Below are 9,649 nucleotides of genomic sequence, written 5' to 3' on the forward strand. Positions count from 1 at the left end.
TAACTTTTCCAGTTTTTTGTGGTAAAATTAGGTGCCTCGGCTTATATTCGGGTCGGCCTATACTCTAGTATATACGGTAGTTTGCAAATTCAGCCCTTGAAAATTTGCCATACTGGACACTGCCCAGAGTGAGGCTGGCAGGAGGAGGAGGAGCCGGCCGGTCGTGTCTGCCTACCTTCCCGCCTCCCCGTGCGCCCAAGCAGCCTTTCCGTCTGCAGCTATTGCTGCTGCTGCTGCTATTTTGGGGCCTCGCTTCTCCCCACCCCCCACAAACCACTTCAGACTCATTCCAAATTAGACAGAGGGAGGGGGATGGTAAAGAAGAGGTGGCGGCCCTGCGCACAAGGATTCTTAAGCCTTCCTTTTCTCTCTCCGGCGTTCCTCCTGCGCAGCTCTGCTGCCCCAGAAGGAAAGCTGCAGTGGCAGGGGAAAAGACAAGAGTGACTGTTCGGCTTGGGCACTGAAGGGAGCAAGGCAGCATTTGCTGCCTGGACGGCCAGCTGCCCCTCCCGCTGCTCCTTCCCCTAGCCGTGTTGGACTTTGAAGAGTTCGAGTGGCAGCTAAATGAAAACAAACAGCATAACGAAGTCCAACATGGCTAGGGGAAGGAACAGTGGGAGGGAAGTAGTGAAGGAGCAGTGAAGGAGCAATGGTTGTTGTCCCCCCCTCCCCTCTTTCCAGAAAACACCCCCTCCTTTTTGCTCTTCTATGGACCTGCATCGCCAGATGGCCGGCTCAACTTCAGGCAACTTCCCATTCCATTGCAGGAGAGGTAGCCAGACAGGTGGGGTCTCTCAGCCGCTGCTGGGTGAGGATAACTCTCTAAAAAGCCCACTTGCCTCTTCTTCCATCCCCGAATGAATTTATAGCCTAGCGGTAGGACAAGGGTCGGCTCTGGAACTGCATGTAGCTCTTTTATCCCTCTGTTGCAGCTCCCTGTCACTGGTCGGCTCCATAACTGATAGGGCTTTCGGTTAGGACAGGTAGAGGAAAAAGGATGCTGTGCTAGGAGGAGACTCTATGGTGGGGAAACTGGACTTCCGGTCGGCTCCAGAATTGATCAGGGGGCTTCCAGTTACAACCTTTATGGCTGTTTAAGGTTGCCAACCTCTCGGGTAGGAGAATGCAATTCTCCTGTCTTTACAGCTACAACTATGTGGACCTGACTCTATTTAGTTTTTTCTGTATTATTTCTGGAGCATTAAGATGAAACCAGCCACATAATCTCAGCCCATCTGAAGCATGAAATGTGCTTGAAAGAAGTCAAAACCAGAACATGTAGTGGCAAGATAGCTGTAATTCCTGGCAACTAGCATTCAGAATAGAAATCTGGTGTTTGTGGTTAGACTATACGCCTCCAGATGTTTTGGGCCTGCATGTTTCAGAATAGTTCAAGTTAGGCTGGTTAGAGAAGTGGTAGGAGTTGTAGTTTTAGCAAATCAGGAGACCTCAAAATTGGGAAATCTATATAATTTTAATAAATAAGGCACTTGAAAATGCATCCTGTTTGTAGATCAGTACACTCTTAGTTGGTGAAATGCGAACAACACCACATTGATTTGCAAAGTACTAATTCAAGCTTGTACTAATAGTCTGGGCATGTTTGAAGTGGAAAAAAATGTTAGTTGTGTTTATGAGATACAATCACAATGTGTCAAAACTAACTGGTACCATACTGTCATTACTGTTAACAGAGAATGTTGCATGGGGCAGAAATATTATTGAAGTTAACATCTTAGGTGAAATTTACTAAAAACATTATATCAAATATAATAAAAAAATATTATGTCAAAGCCATAGTTGTACGAAGTTGTACAAAGCCATGGTGGTAGAAGTCATAGCTACAAGTTGGGTAGATGGCCATCGTCAAAGGAAAGGAAAAGTGCAACTTGGAATGTAAAGTGATACCTCATGTGTTAAGGAACATGAATTAATGATAAAAGGGAAGGAACAATATATGGTGTACATCTGTGAAACTTAAGGAAGGGGTAGGATGCAATAGATCTGAATAAGGAAATAGTCTGTGGAATACAGCTGATGAATAAATGCAAGTGAAAGTGTAGGTTAATTATGAAAGAGCTAAAACATATGTCAGAAAGTATGAAATAGTGCTATTTAGGATGTGTCGTATGCAAATAAAACTTCAGTGTTTGTTGATAATTGCATGGTAAGCTCCAATGAATTATGATAACGGAAGGGCCGAAGATGAATTTGAAGAAAACTTGTGCAATATTCAGATTGAAAGTAACGAAGGGGGAAAGTATTCTATTAAGTGAATGTTTTGGTTGGAACAAGAAACAAATTACAGAAACAAGGATGGTGCCATTCAGAGAAGATAATCAGAGAAGATGGGGATCTTGATAAATGGCTGCTTATAAAAAGAACTAAACATATTTGCTTTTGAATACATAAGGTTGTTTCAAATGCAAGTGCTAAACGTAACTGTGTTTATATATCCATGGAATGAATCAGAGGTGATATTCTGCTGGTTCGCCCTGGTTCGGGCAAATCGGTAGTGGTAGTGGCGGGAGGCTCCGCCCACCCGCCCAGATGTCATCATGGATGCTCTGCGCATGTGCAGAAGGTTCTGCGCATGTGCAGAAGCGTCACACGTGAACTCCTGGTTCTGAATGGGTAGCAAAGTTAAGAGGATTTCATGTCTGGAATGAATATAAATCTTAAAGCATTATTCATTTATGATGAAGGATTGAGAGAAAATTAGTGAAGGATATAAGAGTGAGGAGGGATTCAGAATGCGGGACAGGGATTTTTTTGGGTAGTTAAAAGTAGGTTTTGATGAAAAATAGATATGGAAGAAAATGAAAGAAGGGAAAGAAATAAGAGTGGAAAAAATATAGGAGGAAGAGAATGTAGCATCCATTATGAAAAAGTATTAGAAGACCGATCAATTTCCCAGTAGATTTAACAGAATATGGATGTAAGGAATGTGGAGTGTCCTTTAAAATAAATGTTACTGAGTACTGCATCATGGAAGCAGGTGGAGTTATGCTAACAGTAGTATGAAGAGTGCCTGGTAAAATTATGACAGAAAGGACATTGCGTTTTGGAAAAAAACACTCACAAAAGAGTGATTGCTGCAAAAATGAAGATGAAAGAAATATGCTGTGTAATGCATATGCAGAGAATCAGAATATGTCCAAAGAAAGCTAGACACGGTTAAGAGTCAGAAGAAATGCAGAATAATTTTGATTTAAAAATATAGTCTTTTGAAAATGGATTAAAAATGCTAAACAAAGGGGCCTACAACTGAATGACTGAGATTGAGAATTAATTTGGGAAGAAACTGAAATGAGAAAATGCTGGAAGGGATATTTGAGAGACTTAAGTGAAAATGGTAATACGTTGCAGAATTGAAGTGATATAGATACAATCTATGTTTTAAAAAATGGAGAAAAAGAAATCATAAGATGGAGAGAGTGTTGAAAAACGATAAAACTGAAACTGTACATAGTGTAACTAGAGATATTTCATGCTTTTCTAGACACTTGTAAAAACCCTTCTCTTCCAGAAAACATGTATAAACTGATACGTGTGTAGTCATCAGTGCCAGTATTCTGTGCCAGATTTTTTTTTTATTATTTTCATCACTCACTTATAGTTCATACCAGATTGTAGTAGTAAATACGGTAAATCCTATAAATAAATGGGAAAGGTTGTAAGAAGTAAAGGGGATTAGTTGTTAAGCGTGCCTGGGAAGGAATTTAGTAAAATTCTAAATGAAAAGATATGAGAAATGTCATTGAGAAAAAATTGTAAAAGCAGTGTAGCTTTATGCATTGCAGGTGGCATATAGACCACTTTTTTGGCTCTTTGATAGGTCATTCAGAATTGTGTGAATGTGTTTTGGGCAGAGAAGTATGAGCCATTGGACTGCCAGTCTCAGAAATCAGAGGACAATCAGTTACCTAAGGCTGAATCAGCAGAAAATTCAGTAGGAACAGGTGCCAAATAAGTCAGGTGATGAAGGTCAAACTCTGATATACAACCTAGGCTCAAGATGCACTGGAATCTGAGCTGCCATCAGCAAGGTCATGCTTCCCTATATTTTCTGGAGCATTGCATGCACTTGCACTGGCCACACTATGCCTTTGTAATTTACTACAAAACTACTCACCAGTAAACTCCTTGTAAATCAACCAGGCATATGTGGTATGAGTCTGAAACAGAAAAAAATGTGAGAATGTCCATGGATGATTTAGAGAAAGTGAATGATATAATAAATAGGCTTTAATTATAAAGTAAAACATACATCTAATAATATAGAATAATATATGAAATACTTATTCAACGTTGAGCATGGCTTAAGACAAAAATAGTTGATTGCATTTGTGGACAAAATGTATAAATAATGCATGTGATGACATCAGAAGTATGTTAGTTGAGGATGTGAAATATATAGACAGACTTGTATGCAGATGATGCTACATTGCTAACTACACCAAATTTATTTGCAGAAAATTGCTGACAGACAAATGGCGGCCTAGGAATGTTTTAGTAACACCGGAGAAGAGCATGTGAGTAGAAACACAAAAGTTGAAAGTTGTGGGAATGAGTTACTGAAGAAGCATGTACAGTATAGGAAAACATGACTAAAAGATAAGTGGTCAAGATAAACAGGTGATGAATGTGGACTAAACACAAAAATAAGTGACCAGTACGAAAGAAGTACATTGTGGTAGCTTGGTTATCTAGAAAGAATGAGTATGAATCAAGTTAAAAACTAATATAGGAAAAATGAGTTGGGAAGAGGAAGGCCCAGAAAACCATTATTTGGATAGAGCTGGTAAGAGAGAGATGAGAGATTTAGAGTACAAAACCCACTATGAACGAAGCATTGTATGGAAATGGTGAAAACAAAGGTGCTTTGTAAGATAGAGAGAAATTGAGAGTTATTTGGCTATCGTTATCATCTCATGTTTTTAATTTATTTGGTTTGCAGCTTATTCCTTTTCTGGATTTTGCGTAACACTGCTTGCTTTGAAAGCTAATAGTATTAAAGTTATTTGTATTTGTATGTCCTATCAGGATAACAGAGTGTTTTCTCCCAAAGAATTCTGCCTAATAGCTATGATGATCGCATCGTGTGCTATTGGTTCTGTAGCATCCTATGGACATTTATTGGGTATCAAGAAACAAGAATGACTTTTCTGTTGAGAATCCCATCCTGAGAAACAGCTCGTTATTCAAGTCAAGATGCATAGTGAAAAATCCTTTTTCATTCATATTTTATTCATCTTGGCATTTTTGACATTTAATGACAATACAGAGACCTGGGGCCACTGATCATTTCATTAGTTCTATTATTCCATTCTTTTTATTTATTCAAATTGTACAGCTGCCCATCTCACATATGCAACTCTGGGTGGCTCAGTTTTCACTGTTATGCTGTCTTTCTTGAATGTTAACATTAAACTCCGCCTGAAGATGTTTTTTCCTAATTACTCATATGATTACCTTCTCTGAATTGAATTGCCTTTTCAAGTTACTAGGTATCACGACATCTTGTGACAACCAATGTAAGCAGATGTTCAGCTTCTTGTATTATTTCAACAGCAAAAGGAGAGTTCCTTTTCACCTCCTCAGCTGCAGCATTCAGCTGAAAAGACCAATCCTCCTGTCCTTGCAGATAATTTATATTTACAATAGGGGGATGATCTTACATAGGCTAAGAATATAGCAAAGGGAGAAGATATTTTTCTATCTAACCTTCAGCTGGGGGAGGGTGGTGGGGGAATCTTAAAGGTTAAGATCCCTCCCTTTCAGATAAATAAATTCGAACCCTCACCACCCCCCAGGCTTTCCACAAAGCCCTTAAAATAGCAGTAGTAGACTTATATACCGCTTCATAGGCCTTTCAGGCCTCTCTAAGCGGTTTACAGAGAGTCAGCATATTGCCCCCAACAATCTGGGTCCTCATTTTACCCACCTCGGAAGGATGGAAGGCTGAGTCAACCCTGAGCCGGTGAGATTTGAACCGCTGACCTGCTGATCTAGCAGTAGCCTGCAGTGCTGCATTTAACCACTGCGCCACCTTGGCTGTTCCGACAGGCCTGGGGCTGATGAGTTCTTGTCCCCGCTGGAATGGTGTGGTTGTTGATTGTTTTTAAATTGTGCTATTGTTTTTGTCCATGTCTTTTTTTTTCCCCTATTTGTATCCCCTCCCTCCCCTGACTTGATTTGTGAGCCGCTCTGAGTCCCTTCTGGGAATAGGGCGGCATAGAAATATAATAAATTAAATTAAATTCAAATGTATCTTTTATGTTCACTGAGAGCATATGCACCAAAGACAAATTCCTTGTGTGTCCAATCACACGTGGCCAATAAAGTATTCTATTTTATTCTATTCGGGCGTTCTTCTGAAGACCTCTTGGACTTCCATACTCCATACTACGGGGGGGGGGGGGCTGCTTGGACGTGGCAAACCTCCCTCACAAGAGATGCCTGTTATGAAACCAGGTGGAGCCGGGCTTGCCCGCGCTAGTCTCTCTCTCCTCTCCACCGCATGCCAAGGGAACGAGCTTCCCCCCGCGTGACCCAGACGAGCCACGTGGGCACGAAACCCAAGCCTGGCAGCTCCCGGCACTGCTGCTACATTCCTTTCCCCGGGAGCAACTAGAACCTCGGGGCGGGGCTTCTCCGACACAAAACGCCAATCAGAGACCGAGAAGGAGCCCAGTAAAACTAACTAGCGATTGCGGAGCCTCTTATGGGAAGAGGCGACGGAGGCGTGGGAAGATGTTTCGCCTCGCTGGCCTGATGCGAGGTTTGCGCAAAGACCCTCCCTTCCTTTCCCGGTTTCTGATGGACTTTTAGGGAATGGAGGCGGGTCTTCATTCCTAGCCTCCTCCTTGGTTTTTTTTTCGGGGGGGAGAAGAGAGCTGTAACTCTTCTTCTGCAAAGACGCCGTCCTCTTGGCGTCACACGGTTTAAGACTGGGCAGCTTCCAGCCAAACAAAAGAAAATGACTGTAGCTTGCAAGAAGCCACAAGTCTCATCACGTCCTGCCTTCTCCCACATAAGCACCAAACCGTTCGAACCTCGAAGCTTGGTCTCAGTTACGTTGAGGGTTTGTGGTCTGAGGGAGGGGGGAGGGGGCAGACTCTTGGAGTCAAAATGGATCCCGAAGTTAGATTAGTAGGAAGGAGCGATAAATCACAGGCAGCGAATATCTCCAGCAGTTAAAACAGGAAGAAAAGATTTGGGGTGTCCCAACACCGAACAGTGCTTGTCTGTATAAAGGAAACGGGCAGATCGATGTGAAACAGAGGTTAAAAGAGTTTTCAAGCTTAAATCAGGTTAGGAATTCCCTTTTTCAACCAGTGCTTTTCCCAATTGCCTGCTTTTTTGTGCTGCAAGTTCAGAGTTAAAGGCCCACTGAAGCCTTTCGTTACGTTTTCTCTCCCCTTTCATGCAGGGAGAAGTGAAAACCTGTGCATCCACAGCCTTCTTTTTGATTTTGATTTCTGTCCCGACAAGAAGTACAGTTGATTAAAAACTCCTGAACTCAAGAGAGAGGAAGGGAGGGGTGTCCCCCTCCCCAAATGCACCCCAAATCTGATGCTTCCGAGCAATTAACAAAGATAAAGCAAGGAGGAGAGAAAACAGAAAAAGCCCTTTCCCCCAGTACAGAAGACGTCTCTTACCCAGAGAGCAACCAGCTGGTCCACTAATCTTTTAGTAACAACAATAACAGCCTTCAAGCCAGCTGAGAAGAGGCGGAGGCCGGTGAAGCTCTAAGTGCTGCCGGGAGTTGTAGTTCTCTTTCCCTGCTCGTAAATTAAAGATGAGCGAAGAGGTAAGATTCAAGTTGCCAGGGAGGGCCGAGAGAACGCCTGGGATTGTGGGTTTGGTAGTTCCAAGCCCCAGCGAGAGAAGGGGAAATAGTGCCAGTGAGACTCCAAGTTCCAGGGAGCACCTGGGCTTGAGATAGGAAGCAGTTCAGGGGGAAGGAAAATAAATTATTGAGAAGGGGGCTCAAGTTGCCAAGGTGGTAAATCTACGATTCTGAGAGTTCGTCTCAGAATATTTTCTGAGGTTATTTTCCTAAGTACTATGAGCAATTTCCCCCACAAAATCCTCTGGGATATGTCTAAAACTACAACATAAAAATTCAGAGATGACAACAACAGGGCTATAAAATGCACATGGACATTTGAATATACACACAGGGCAATGAATATGTAGAGGCATCGTATACAATGATCATGATCCAAAGATAAAAATAAGAAATTAATCATGGGCACTGTGCCAATAAATAGATTAAAAAGATGTTCAAGTGCGTAACATCAAGGTCAGGAAATCAATCTCAAATGCATACACATAAATAGAGAGCAAATACATCGAGGAAATCTCTATTTTCTGTTACTTAATTGTTGTAAAAGTCCAACTGCAGATTTAATAACAAGACAGCATAGATTTTTGTGTACAATACAGCACTCTGCCTGCCCCTAGCTGTGTTGTGACTTTTAAATATTTCAATTATACAAATATTTATATGCTGAAAACTCCTAATACTACATAGTACAGGAATAAATCACCCAGGAACCTACAAAACAGACAATAATTAAACAGCATCAAATAAGACATCCCAGCAGCTCAATTAGATGCTGCCATTGTTATAGATCTTTCCTTTCCAAGTACTATACTACTCTGTTGCACTGCTTTCAGGAAAAACAGCACATTTTAACCTGGGGGTGAGGGGACGGGACTATTCTAGAGGGAATGTATTAGAAAAAGCCAAGTCCTTCCCTTACCCCTGGTGGTAGAAATGTGGCACACATCATCTTTGCCTGCATATATTACACAGCCAGATTATAGTTGGAGGAGTAGTCCTAAAGATAATGAGGACTAGAATCATAAAGGCTTTTATAGTGTGGTTATCATCCAGCCCTCTCCCAGAAAAATGAAATATCCTAGGAAATATTGAAAAGGCAGAATATTTCTCTGGATATGAAAAGAAAGAAACATGTTTTAAAAGACAGAATAGTTGCCTGTAGCTTTCTGCCCATCCCCACTGTTAATGGGCCATTAAGAAGGCCAAGCTAGTCCCTTTTACATAATAAAGACTTCTCCACTGCAGCCCCAGGGGGGATGGGAATAAAGGCATGATAATATTGGTCCTTTACTCAACTGACCACATGGCATCTCAACTAAACCTGGATTCAAAACACAGCCCAGAGAGTTGCCCCTGTATGGCCCTATGGGAGTCTGACAACCAATCAGAATACATTTCTTACACAGGAACAGGAAACAGAGAGGTGGGACTGAATAGGTTATAAAAAGGCTAGCAAGCCCCTCCCTCAGCCCTTCACTTCTTCTCTACCAACATTGAAGCATGTGATCACCTTTTCTGTTCAGGGCTCAAGCCATGTGGTCCTGTCCAACAATAAACCATCTTTCCAAGCAGCCTCCATGCCTTCAGTGTCTTTTTCCCCACTTGGAGCTGAACCCAGAAGGACATTTTTTTCATCAATAGGAAACAACTAGTACTTTGAATTAGTCCCAGAAACCTCTCAGCAACCAGTACAGTTACAATATCTGATGATCTAATGAGAGCCAATTTGGTCTAATGCAGGGGTGAAATTCAGCAGGTTCTGACAGGTTCTGGAGAACTGATAGCAGAAATTTT

The 9,649-nt window shown here is 41.8% G+C and overlaps 1 protein-coding gene across 2 annotated transcripts in view; it reads right to left on the bottom strand.

Moving 5' to 3' along the window:
- The window catches only part of CALCOCO1 (calcium binding and coiled-coil domain 1), a 39,658-nt gene extending 31,878 nt beyond the window's left edge, over positions 1-7,780 (bottom strand). The window contains exons 1-2 of one of the 2 annotated variants that reach the window (XM_032209456.1): positions 7,665-7,780; positions 4,136-4,178 (exon numbers count right to left, since the gene is read on the bottom strand). The gene's annotated coding sequence lies outside the window, so the exon portion shown is untranslated. The remainder of the gene's footprint in view (positions 1-4,135; positions 4,179-7,664) is intronic. The other variant, XM_032209457.1, reaches the window with a different exon arrangement.
- Between the last annotated feature and the right edge of the window lie 1,869 nt (positions 7,781-9,649).

Source organism: Thamnophis elegans, chromosome 2 (genome assembly GCF_009769535.1).
Source record: "Thamnophis elegans isolate rThaEle1 chromosome 2, rThaEle1.pri, whole genome shotgun sequence".
Taxonomy (NCBI): domain Eukaryota; kingdom Metazoa; phylum Chordata; class Lepidosauria; order Squamata; family Colubridae; genus Thamnophis; species Thamnophis elegans.